The sequence below is a fragment of the Bos taurus genome, chromosome 3 (genome assembly GCF_002263795.3).
Source record: "Bos taurus isolate L1 Dominette 01449 registration number 42190680 breed Hereford chromosome 3, ARS-UCD2.0, whole genome shotgun sequence".
In the NCBI taxonomy this organism is placed as follows: Eukaryota; Metazoa; Chordata; class Mammalia; order Artiodactyla; family Bovidae; genus Bos; species Bos taurus.
Genome location: NC_037330.1, coordinates 94,780,451 through 94,794,042, shown reverse-complemented (window position 1 = coordinate 94,794,042; position 13,592 = coordinate 94,780,451). Strand labels below are relative to the sequence as shown.

General features: G+C 40.8%; 1 non-coding gene across 1 annotated transcript; it reads right to left on the bottom strand.

Moving 5' to 3' along the window:
* Positions 1–12,562: 12,562 nt before the first annotated feature.
* Positions 12,563–12,665, bottom strand: LOC112446084 (U6 spliceosomal RNA). The gene has a single exon (XR_003034160.1). It is a non-coding gene; the product is annotated as a U6 spliceosomal RNA (small nuclear RNA).
* Positions 12,666–13,592: the final 927 nt, after the last annotated feature.

Below are 13,592 nucleotides of genomic sequence, written 5' to 3'. Positions count from 1 at the left end.
TTTCAATTTCAATCTTGAAAATGAAGAAAAGAGTTGGAAGGCTCACTTTCTGATTTCAAACTTACAACAAAAGTACAATAATCAAGTTAATGTGGTACTGGCATAAGGAGAGACATATATTGGACTAGAATTGGGACTTCAAAAATAAGCTCATGTATTTATGATCCATTGAATTTTCCACAAGAGTGCCAAGACAATTCAAATAGGGGGAAGAATAATCTTTTCAACAAATGGTACTGGGACAACTGGATGCTAAGTCACTTCAGTCGTGTCCGACTCTGTGCAGCCCCATAGATGGCAGCCCACCAGGCTCCGCCGTCCCTGGGATTCTCCAGGCAAGAACACTGGAGTGGGTTGCCATTTCCTTCTCCAATGCATGCAAGTGAAAAGTGAAAGGGAAGTTGCTCAGCCATGTCCGACTCTTAGCGACCCCATGGACTGCAGCCTACCCGGCTCCTCCATCCATGGGATTTTCCAGGCAAGAGTACTGGAGTAGGGTGCCATTGCCTTCTCCGGGGGCAGCTGGATAGCCACATGCAAAAGAATGAAATACTGATACATGCTGTAACATGGATGAACCTTGAAGACATTACACTTAGTGAAAGAAGCCAGATACAAAAGAACACATAGGACTCCATTTATTTGAAATATCGAGAAAAGGCAAAGCCATGGAGACAGAAAGCATATTAGCAGTTGCCAGGAGCTTGGGGAAGGGGAAAAGGACAGTGACTGCTAATGGATACAGGATTTCTTCCTAGGGTGATGAAAATGTGCTGTAATTAGATAATGGTGATACTTTGGCCACCAAATGCGAAGAACCAACTCATTGGAAAAGACCCTGATGCTGGAAAAGATTGAAGGAGGGAGGAGAAGGGGACAACAGAGGATGAGATGGTTGGATGGCATCACCGATGTAATGGACATGAGTTTGAGTAGGCTCCGGGAGTTGGTGATGGACAGGGAAGCCGGATATGCTGCAGTTCATGGGGTCGCAAAGAGTTGGACATGACTGAGCGACTGAACTGATGGTTGTGCAACTCTATGAGTAGAGTAAAAAACCGTTTAACTGTACACACACACACACACTAAGAAAAGTCACTCTGGCTCTGTGTAAAGGATAGAGCAGTTAGGGTTGGGGGTCATGAAAGCTTTAGAGATCCTGGTAAGAGTTTTTGGAGAGAGGCAGAGGCAGCAGTGATAGACTTAAGAAGATTGATTATAAGGACATAGAGAAGGCAGTTTACCACAGTGGTTAAAGCTGTGGGCTTTATTTATTTATTTATTTGACTGGCCTTACTACATGGTTTGCAGGATCTTAGTGCCCTGACCAGGGATTGAACTTGTGTGGTTGGCAGTGAAAGTACAGAATCCTAACCACTGGTACAGCAGGGAGTTCCCAAGTTATAGTCTTTAAAGGAAAGTGTACCTTAATTTCAACCTCATCTCTGCCACTTCTGAGTTGTATCATTTAAATTAGTCTATCTGAGCCCCAGTTGCCTCATTCATAAAATGGAGGGGATAAAAATAGATCTATCTTGTAGGAATTATCATGATAATTCCTTGATAATCTACCTTGTAGGATTATCATGAGGGTTTGTTCATTTATTTTAAAAAGAGTTATTGAGCCTACTATGTGCTAGGCACTGTTGTAGGTGCTGAGGACCCAACAGTAAACAAAACAGACCAAACTCTGCCTTCATGTAGCTTATATTTCAGTGGGGAAAGAGTGAAAATTATATAAACTATAAATAAAATTATACACAAATAAAAAATACATATTCATAAATTCTAAATCTTTTACAACTAAGACTATAATAAATATAAGGATCTAAAATAGCAGAGTAGAAGGATGTGTGCTCATCTTCTCCTGCATGAACACCAAAATCGCACTAGTTGCTGAACAACCATCAACAGTACAATATTGAATCACACCAAAAGAAGATACCCCCTATCTAAGAGCAAAGGAGTACCTCCAACAAGATGGTACGAGGGGTGCTGTTACATTTAAAGTCAAATCTCAGACCCATCAGAGATGTTCAGAGGGTACAAAAAAAATATTGTGTGCCCCAGAACCCAGGGAAAGAAGCAGTGACTTCCACAAGAGACCGAGCCAGACCTGCCTTTGAGTATTTGAGTGTCTCCTACGGAAGTATGGGACAGCAGTGACCTGCCGCGGGGATAGGGGCTCTGGCTGCAGTAGTAGGCTTCAACAGTACCTGAACTGAGAACTCCCAGATGTTCAAGCTGGATTTAGAAAAGTCAGGGAACCAGAGATCAAACTGCCAACCTCCTCTAGATCATAGAAATAGCAAGAGAATTCCAGAAAAACATCTACTTCTACTTCATTGACTATGCTAAAGTCTTTGACTGTGTGGTTTACAACAAACTATGGAAAATACTTAAAGAGATGGTAATATCAGACCACCTTACCTGCCTCCTGAGAAACCTGTATGCAGGTCAAGAAGCAACAGTTGGAACCGGACATGGAACAGCAGACTGGTTCAAAATTGGGAAAGGAGTATGTCAAGACTGTATATTGTCACCCTGCTTATTTAACACATATGCCAAGTACATTGTGTGAAATGCCAGGCTGGATGAAACACAAGCTGGAATCAAGATTGCCAGGGGAAATATCAATAACCTCAGATATGCAGATGACACCACCCTTATGGCAGAAAGTGAAGAGGAACTAAAAAGCCTCTTGATGAAAGACAAGAGTGAAAAAGCTGCCTTAAAACTCAACATTCAAAAAACTAAGATCATGGCATCCGGTCCCATCATTTCATGGCGAATAGAGGAGGAAACAATGGAAACAGTGACTGACTTTATTTTCTTGGGCTCCAAAATCACTGCAGATGATGACTGCAGCCATGAAATTAAAAGACACTTGCTCCTTGGAAGAAAAGCTATGACAAATCTAGACAGCACATTATAAAGCAGAGACATTACCTTTCCGACAAGGTCCAGCTAGTCATAGCTATGGTTTTAGTAGTCCTGTATGGATGTGAGGGTTGGACCATAAAGAAAGCTGAGCGCCAAAGAATTGATGCTTTTGAACTGTGGTGTTGGAAGCGACTTTTGAGAGTCCCTCGGACCACAAGGAGATCAAACCAGTCAATCCTGAAAGAAATCAACCTGAATATTCATTGGAAGGCCTGAGGCTGAAGCTGAAGCTCCAGTACTTTGGCCACCTGATGCAAAGAGCCAATTCATTAAAAAAGACCTTGATGCTGGGAAAGATTGAAGGCAGGAGGAGATCAGGATGACAGAGGACAAGATGGTTGGATGGCATCACCAACTCAATGGACATGAGTTTGAGCAGGCTCTGGGAGATGGTGAAGGACAGGGAAGCCTGGTGTGCTGCAATCCATGGGGTCGCAAAGAGTTGGACACTACTGAGGTACTGAACAGCAACAACATATAATAAATATAATAAATACTCATATTTATAATAATACATATAATTATAAGTAACAGTGTCTAATTATATATATTCTAAGTATATTAGGGAAAATATATTTATAATTCATAAATCATATATTTTTCTCCTTATCTACTTATGATTATATACTTATATACATATATACAATCACATATATGTATACATTGTATCATATATATGTATACACATGATTATATAAATTTATACCTATATAATCATATGTAGATAAGGAGAAAAATATATTAGGGAAGGAAGAACAACAGATGGGAGTCTATATGAGAAGGGGGAGAGGTTGAGAGTCTAAGGGTGGTCAGAAAAATCCTCACAAATAAGTAAACATTTGAGAAAAGACTTAAAGTTAAGAGAGTGACCAAGAGTATATCTAGAATTGGTAGCAATCAAGGTAAAAAAAAAAAAACCAGCAGATACAAGGCAGGGGTATGCCTGATGGTTTGAGAAACATCAAGGAAGGCAATGTAGCTGGAGTAGAGCAACAGAGGAAGTCCGAGAGGTTACGGTGTCCCGTATCAAGTAGGATATGGTCATTTTAAAGACTTTGCCTTTTACTCTGAATGAGATGGAGAATTTTGAGCAGAGGAAGAATGTGATATAGCTTAGGTTTAAAAAAGATTATTTGGACTACTGTGGGAAACAGTTCATGGATAAACAAGAGAGAAATTGGTTAAAAAAAATGTGAGATTGTTGCAATAATCCAGGTGATGATTGGGGCAGGGTAGTAGCACTGGGGAAAGAGATGGTACGTAGTCAGATATGTATATATTTTGAAGGTAGAAAGTAAAAGTGAAACTCGCATCTGACTCCTTGCGACCCCATGGACTATACAGTCCGTGGAATTCTCCAGGCCAGAATACTGGAGTGGATAGCCTTTCCCTTCTCCAGGGGATCTTCCCAACCCAAGTCTCCCAGGTGTCCCGCATTGCAGGCAGACTCTTTACCAGCTGAGCCACAAGGGAAGCCTGAGAATACTGGAGTGGGTAGCCTATTCCTTCTCCAGTGGATCTTCCCGACCGAGGAATCGAACCAGGGTCTCCTGCATTGTAGGGGGATTCTTTACCAGCTGAACTACATGGGAAGCCCATGAAGGTAGGCCTCACTGGATTTGCTAAAGAATTAACTGTGAGGTATGAGAAGAAGAAAAGAGTCAAAGATGATGTCAGGTTTTTGCCTGAGCATCTGGAGCAAAGGAATTGCCTTTTACTGAGATAGGGAAGATGGTGGAAGAAACCAATTTGGGGAAAACATAAGGAATTTGGTCTTGGAATTGGTTTAAGATACCTTCTAGACATACAAGTTGAAATGTCAAAGATGAAATTGGATTAAGAGTCTGGAGTTCAGGGGAGAAGTCTGAGTTAGAGATATAAATTTGGATGTCATTAGCATGCTGCTGTTGTTCAGTCACACAAGTCATGTCTGACTCTTTGCAACCCCATGGACTTCAGCATGCCAGGCCTCCCCGTCCTTTACCATCTCCTGGAGTCTGCCCAATTTCATGTTCATTGCATCAGTGATGCTGTCCAGCCATCTCATCCTCTGACACCCTCTTCTGCCCTCGATCTTTCCAAGCATCAGGGACTTTTCCAATGAGTTGTCTGTTCACATGAGATAACCAAAATACTGGAGCTTCAGCTTCAGCATCAGTCCTTCCAGTGAATATTCCTTAGCATACAGTGGCATTTAAAGACATGAGATTGAGTGAGACTATCTGTACAATAAATGTCTACAAATTCACAAAGTGCAACTACTGAACCCTGGGTCACTCCAGTGTTACAGAGCAGGAAAGTGAAGAATTAGCAAAGGAGACTGAAAAGGAGCAGCAGTGTGCTTAGAGCAAAACCAGGCGAGTATGGTGTCTACACTGGAGCCAAATCAAGAAAAGTGTTTTATGAAGAAATGAGGAAGGAAAGAGTGACCAGATGTGTCAAACCGGATTCTAGAGCTAGTTAGATGAGGCTCCAGATTAACCTCCAGATTTATCAACACAGAGGTCTTTGGTGCCCTTGGTAAGAAGAGTTCCAGTTAAGGAAAGGGATAAAGCCTGATTAAAGAGGGTTCAAGAGAGAATGAAAGGAGAGGATTTGGTGTCAAGGAATACTAATAATCCTTTAGAGAAGTTTAGTTGAAATGGAGAGCAGAGAAATAGTGTGGTAGCTAGAAGGGGATATGAAGTTAAGAGAGACTTCTTAAAGTGAGACATAACACTTTTTTAAGCTGATGGGTTGATCCTTTGGAAAGTGAAGTATTGGTTATATAGGTAAGAGACAGGGTTGCAAGAACATAGGGGAAAGGATTGGCATTTCGAGTACTGAAGGGAGGACGGAGTATGTGGGCATAGATGCAGGTGGGTGAGCTATTTGGTTAGAGGGAAAAGAAAGAGGAAGGTGTCAAAGTTTGTGGAGAGAAAATGTATGAAATAATCTTTAGAGAAAGTGGATGAACTTTTATTTATTTAATTGAAGAAAAATTGCTTTGCAATATTATGTTGGTTTCTGCCATACATCAATATGAATCAGCCATAAGTATACATACATCGCCTCCCTCTTAAACCTCCCTCCCACCTCCTGCCCCATCATGGAGCACTGTTGTCACAGAGCACCTGTTTGAGCTCTGAGTCATACAGCAAATTCCCACTGCCTATCTTACATATGACAGGATGTATGTTTCCACGCTACTCGCTCCACTTGTCCCACCCTCTCCTTCCCGCCCTGTGTCTGCAAGTCTGTTCTCTATGTCTGCATCTCCACTGCTGCCCTGCAATCGGTTCAAATCTTTCTAGATTCCATATAGATGTGTTAATATACGATACTTGTTTTTCTCTTTCTGACTTACTTCACTCTGTATAATAGGCTCTAGGTTCATCCATCTCATTAGAACTGACTCAAATGTGTTCCTTTTAATGGCTGAGTAATATTCCGTTGTATATATATACCAGCTTCTTTATCCATCTATGTCAGTCAATGGACATCTAGGTTGCTTCCATGTCCTAGCTATTGTAAATACTGATGAATGAACACTAGGGTACTTTTATCTTTTTCAGTTATGGTTTCCTCAGGACATATGCCCAGTAGTGGGATTACTGGGTCATATGGTAGTTTTATTCTTAGTTTTTTAAGGTATCTCCATACTGTTCTCCATAGTGGCTGTATCAGTTTATGTTCCCACCAACAGTGCGAGGGTTCTCTTTTCTCCCCACACCCTCTCCAGCATTTATTGTTTGTATATTTTTGATGATGTCCATTCTGACTGGTGTGAGGTGATATCTCATTATAGTTTTGATTTGCATTTCTCTGGTAATGAGCATCTTTTCATGTGTTTATTAGCCATCTGTATGTCTTCTTTGAAGAAATGTCTGTTTAGGTCTTCTGCCCACTTTTTGATTGGGTTATTTGTTTTTCTGGTATTGAGTTTCACGAGCTGCTTGTATATTTTGGAGATTAATCCTTTGTCAGTTGTTTCATTTGCTATTATTTTCTCCCATTCTGAGGATTGTGGTCTCACCTTGTTTATAGTTTGCTGTGTGAAAGTTTGTAAGTTTAATTAGGTCCCACTTGATTATTTTTGTTTCTATTTGCATTACTCTAGGAGGTGGGTCCGGAGAAGGCAATGGCACCCTCCTCCCGTACTCTTGCCTGGAAAATCCCATGGATGGAGGAGCCTGGTGGGCTGAAGTCCATGGGGTCGTGAAGAGTCGGACACAACTGAGCGACTTCACTTTCACTTTTCACTTTGATGCATTGGAGAAGGAAATGGCAACCCACTCCAGTGTTCTTGTCTGGAGAATCCCAGGGATGGGGGAGCCTGGTGGGCTGCCGTCTATGGGGTTGCACAGAGTCGGACACGACTGAAGTGACTTAGCAGCAGCAGCAGCAGCAGGAGGTGAGTCATAGAGGATCTTGCTGTGATTTACGTCATGTGGATTGACTTTTAAAATAAAATGATTCCCAGGTAGCACTAGCGGCCCACTTGAGGTTAGTGTAAATGAATTTTAAAAGTCTAATTGATGTAGTTGTAAGTTTTTCTTCATCCACTTTCCCAAAGGTGGAGAGTAAGTGAAGAGTTAGATTGTCCAGGATAGGAATTTTATAAGGCAAAATAACAAAGTAAGAGGAGACGGGAGGTACTCAGACATATCAAGGGAGTGATAATAACATTGGGCCTTGCAATTGAAGTGGATAAAAAGAGAACTGAGAGGACATGAAATAGGTAAGAAATGGTGAATAGGTGTTAGAATCATTGGATTGTAGGGCCAAGGTGGGGATCCAAAAATCTGTTGGAGTGAGTGAGTTGGAAAGACTGGAGAGGTACAAGGATAAGAAAGATTATTGGTAGATTATTAATAAATAGAAACAATCCCCGAAATAATAGTACAGTAAGACATCAAAGTGCTCACTATGAAGTGGGGAAGACAAGGCAGAATGAAATGAATGCTAACGACAGTTGCATTCAATAGCTGTAGCCAAAAAGAATTTCAAGTAAGTGTGAGGGTCAGATAAAGGAATGCATGCAAAGAAAAGTGTCATTTGAGATGAGCCTCAAAATTGAGCAAGTGCAGAGCGTAGCCTAATACATCATAGCAGTTGTACCACTGCAGCAAGTGTTCAGGAAACTGGTTGGAGCATGACATGAGAGCTATGGCAAAATATAAGACTGGGGCCAGTTTAGGAGATCTTTGAAATGGCAAGCTAATGCCTGAATGTTTTCTGTAGGTAAATGTGAGCTTAGGGGCCCTTCTATGTAGTTGAGTCCACTTATAGCATGGTATGAAGTCATATTGGTTTCTGTATATTGATCAGTCTAAAGTCTTTCTTCACCATTATATACACAGGTCATATTTAGAGTTTTTACATTTCACCAGGATTTTCTGTTTGTCCTTTTAAGATCACTTCCCCTCAACTGCATTGATACTGCTGTTTCTACCCAAACAATGTACTGCCACATGCCCATTCACTTTCTTTTGAAGAGCCTTCAAATCCACCCCTCAGTGTTAGTAGGAAGGCCTAACGTGATTGCTTATAGGTCTGAAATGGGCTTAATATGATCAGAATTATGCTGTCCAGAGCATTAGGACTGGTTGCAGCTGATAAAGGGCCTTCCCTGGTGGCTCAGACAGTAAAGAATCTGCCTACTATGCGGGATACCTGGGTTAGATCCCTGAGTCTGGAAGATCCCCTGGAGAAGGAAATAGCTACCCACTCCAGTAATCTTACCTAGGAATTCCATGGACAGAGGAGCCTGGTAAGCAACAGTCCACGGGGTCACAAAGAGGTGGACATGACTAAGCAACTAACACTTTTCAGTAGAGTGGAAGGTTAAGTAATCATATTTTCCCAAGTTTAGGAAGATGAAAGGGGCACAACCTCGAAACTGAAGTGTCAGAATATTTTTAGGAGCTCAGTGTCAGTACCAACAATGGGGGTCAGTCTCTTTGCAAACTATATTTATGATATGATTTGAAGAAAACCACAATTTCTGTCTTCACAGACTAACCAGTTAAGTGTTGAAACTATTACCTTCTCTATCTGTCATTGTAACTTTGGCCAAGTCCCTCCTCTCTTCTGGACCCAAGGCGCTGTCTTTAAAAAGGAGGTTGCAGTCAGCCTTCTCTAGGGTCCCTTCCATCTCTGACATGCTCCGATTTTTCTGTTATCATTTATTCACTATTAAACTTATGTGGCAGGCATTTTTCCAAGCATGGGATCCTCTCACCCCTTTGCTCTGCCTGCCAAGCTACTGTTATGAATTGTGTAGTGTTTTTCTTCATGTAACACATTTGAGAGAAAATCATGTAAAAGGCTTTGTTTTGTTCCAGCAGCTGAAAACAATAAAAACCACCAGAATGACACGCAGCATCATTTTGTACTGCCCTCCAGTGGTGGCCCAAATGCCTTTTCCTGGTTGAAGTTTAAGCAATAAAATGAATTTTCAGAGGAGCTCACATTATCTAAAGGTAGGGGAGTCTTAGAGGGCCTAAGGAAAGGATCTAATCAGATCTCTCCTCTTAAAAAGGAGAAGCTGAGGCCCATCATTGTTCTCATCATCATGCAAACCTATTCTAGTTTCTCCTGTCTTAGAAGAGATATTTTAAAACCCTGACTCTCTAGGTCTATTTCTCTACTCCCCTTTACAGCCAAATTTCTCAAAAGAGTTATCTATATACTTTTTCTACTTAATCATCTCCAACTTATTTTTAAACTTTTCACTCGAAAGTAATTCCAAACGTTCAGAAGAGCTGAAAAGAATTCGCATATACTTTTCATCCAGGGACGCCAAGAGTTAGTCTTTTGCCAGTCTCTTTATCTGTCTGTGTGTTTATGTGTACACATGCACACATAACTATATAGAATACGTTCTATATATAGAGGGGGGAGTTCTGAACCATTTTAATTGTAGCCTTCATACCTAACATTCTAAATACTTTAGTGTGTATTTTCGAAGAACAAGGTCATTATCTCACATACCTACATACCTTTCTCCCTACTCCCAACCCCAGTATGATGGTTAAATTCAGGAAATTTAACACTGATATAATCCTTATTTATAGTTCACATTCAAAGTTAACTTACTGGCCCAGTAATATCCTATCTAGCAGTCATCCCTCCAATACAGGTTCTGATCCAGTCTTGATCCCTAATCATGTACTGTGTTTAACTCTCATGAGTCTTTAGTTTCTTTTAACCTAAAATAGATTGCTATTCATGATACTGACTTTTTTTTTAAGTATAGGCCACTCTTTTGTAGAATTTCCCTCTCTCTGGGTTTGTGTCCTATTTCCTTATGATGAGATTTATATTTTTCTTCTTTTTGGAGTGGGCAGGAATGCTGCTTGTAGGATGCTGTGTGCTTAGTGTGTCACATGAGGAGAAATATGGTGCTACCTCATCCCATTATTGATGATATTCATTTTGATCAGTGGTATCTGCTAGGTCTTCACTGTAAAGTTAGCAATTTTTTTCCTACATAAATAATGAGTAATCTGTGGAGAGGTACTCTGAGACTAAGATCATGGCATCTGGTCCCATCACTTCATAGTAAATAAATGGGAAAAAAGTGGAAACTGTGGCAGCTTTTATTTTCTTGGGCTTTAAAATCACTGCAGATGGTGACTGCAGTCACAAAATTAAAAGATGCTTGCTCCTAGGGGGAAAAGCTATGACAAGCCTAAATAGCGTATTAAAAAAGCAGAGACATCATTTTGCCGACAAAGATCCCTGTAGTCAAAGCTATGGTTTTTCCGGTACTCAAGTTGGATGTGAGAGCGGGACCATAAAGAAGGCTGTCGACGAATTGATGCTTTCAAATTGTGGTGCTGGAGAAAACCCTTGAGAGTCCCTTGGACTGCAGGGAGATCAAACCAGTCAATCCTAAAGGAAATCAACCCTGAATATTCATTGGAAGGATTGATGCTGAAGCTAAAGCTCCAGTACTTTGGCCACCTGATGTGAAGACCCAACTCATTGGAAAAGACCCTAATGCTGGGAAAGATAGAAGGCAGGAGGAGAAGTGGGTGATAGAGGATGAGATGGTTGGATGGCATCACTAACTCAATGGACATGAGTTTAAGCAAACTCCGGGAGATAGTGAAGGACAGGGAAGGCTGGCATGGGGTTGAAAATAGTCGAACACAACTAAGTGACTGAACAACATCTCTGAGACTGTGTAAATATCTTGTTCCTCTTCAAAACTTGTGCCAGAGGTTTCAACACTCACTGATAATTCTTGCCTGAATCAATTACTGTGATAGTTGCAAAATGGTGATTCTAGGGAATTCCCTGGTGGTCCAGTGGTAAGAACTACATGCTTTCATTGTCCTGGGCCAGGGAACTAAGATCCACAAACTACTCAGCAAAAAAAAAAAAAAAAGATTCTATAACTCCATTAGTTCATCTTCATTTTTTCAGTTAGCATTCTACTGTAAGCAAGATCTTTCCCTTATCTCTTATTTATTTATATATTATGATTAGTTAAAAAAAAACTTCATCAATTCTTATTTTATTTAATAAGTTATTGTTATTTTATTTAATCCATTATTGTCATTGTTCATTTTATTGTTCAACTTGTCCTAGATTTGGCTGTTGAGACCCCCTTTAAGCTAGCTTCTGTGTCTTTTTGACACATGCTCATTTTTTTGCTTTTTAGCTTTTCCTGCAATGGCACCCCACTCCAGTACTCTTGACTGGAAAATCCCATGGATGGAGGAGCCTGGTAGGCTTCAGTCCATGGGGTCGCTGAGGGTCAGACACGACTGAGTGACTTCACTTTCACTTTTCACTTTCATGCATTGGAGAAGGAAATGGCAACCCACTCCAGTGTTCTTGCCTGGAGAATCCCAGGGGCTGGGGAGCCTGGTGGGCTGCTGTCTATGGGGTCGCACAGAGTCAGACACGACTGAAGCAACTTAGCAGCAGCAGCAGCTTTCTGGTATAATACAGTACAGTGTTCCACATTCATCTTGTATTTTCCCTGTCTAGCCTTGGAAATCATCCCTCTCTCTGAAAGAGCACTGCTTTTAGTGGGGAATGGTATTTAGAAGCCAAGACCTGGGCACCAGATGTATCCATTGCTACTGGGGAGTAATTTCTTCTAGGCCCTCTAAGTTAACAGAGCCAAGGAGGAAAGGCAACCTAAAATAGTTCAACTATTTTGAATCATGAATTCAGTACTGGGTACCTCTAACTCCAGTTCAACACCACAGGGTTCTTTCTCCCATTCCTAATTGCACCTCCCTTTTCCCACAGTTAAGAACTCTGGCTCTCAACAGCACTGATGTCTTTTTTTTCATTTGTTCAGTGTTATGATACACACCAATAGTTTCAGAATTGTTATATTTGTTCCACTAAAGAAAAAACCCCAACAATCTATTAAATATGGCTCAATATTTGTCTGCAGTTTTGTTTTTGTACTAAAGGAATATAGTCAAAATACTGTGTTCAAAAGTTATCTGGATTCGTTTTTTATTTTCCCTCGGAGTGGTTATTTTACTTATTTAAATATAGTTAAGTTTATTTCTATCTGTTTATGTTCAGTTTTAGGATCCCTTTCATCCTTGTGGATTCAATTTTCTTTTTTGAATATGTGAAAGCTGACATTGTCCAAAAGTCAAATCCAAACACAGAACACTTCACGAATTTGTGTGTCATCTGAATGTAGGAGTTATACTAATTTTCTCTGTATTGTTCCAGTCTTACTATACATGCTATCAAAGCAGGAACACCTCCAATTTATTTTTCAACCTATTTGATGCTATTGAAGTGTGACCCCCTTCACCCACACACACATCCTTCACTGAAACTGCTCTCGTCAAAGTCATCAGTGACTAATATTTTTCTGTTCTCATCTTAGTGGACGTTCCACACTCTAAGTAAACCTCTCCAATATTCTTGAAACAGTCTCTTCTCTTGGTTTTTGTTATCCTACTCTTCTGGCTTTCCTTTCATTCCATAAGCCTCTCCTCATTCCCGTTGTCTATTCAACCACCCTAAATAAAATGTGTTACCCTTCAGTCCTCTTGGCTCCCTTCACTTCCCTCTGTGTTCTCTCTCCCTAGCTGATCTCAGTCGTTACTAAACCTTCAAATGCTGATTATGCTAATGACTTCTAAATTCATATTTTCATCCCAGACCTCTCTCCTGGTCTCCAAGCTTATAACCAACTGCCTAATTGACACCTACTTGGATATCTCACTGACATCTTCAGTTTAACAAGTCTAAAATAGAACTCCTCATTTCCTGGCCAAACCTGCTTCCCCCAGGCTCCTCCCTTTCAGCAGATATCACTTCCATCTGTTGGCTGCTCTAGCCAGAAACTTAGGAGTCATTCTGATTTCTTTATTTTCCTCAACCACAGTGTCCAAGCTATCTACAATATATGAAAATTTTACCTCCAAAAATATGTTGAATTCGTCCATTTTTCTTTCTGTACTTCAACCACTTCACTCATCTCTCACTCGGACTCTTCAACTATCTCATAATTGGCCTCTCTTTTGTCCCCCACACATTCATTCTCCATTTAGTAGCTGCTGCTGCTGCTAAGTCACTTCAGTCATGTCTGACTCTGTGTGACCCCATAGACGGCAGCCTACCAGGCTCCCCCATCCCTGGGATTCTCCAGGCAAGAACACTGGAGTGGGTTGCCA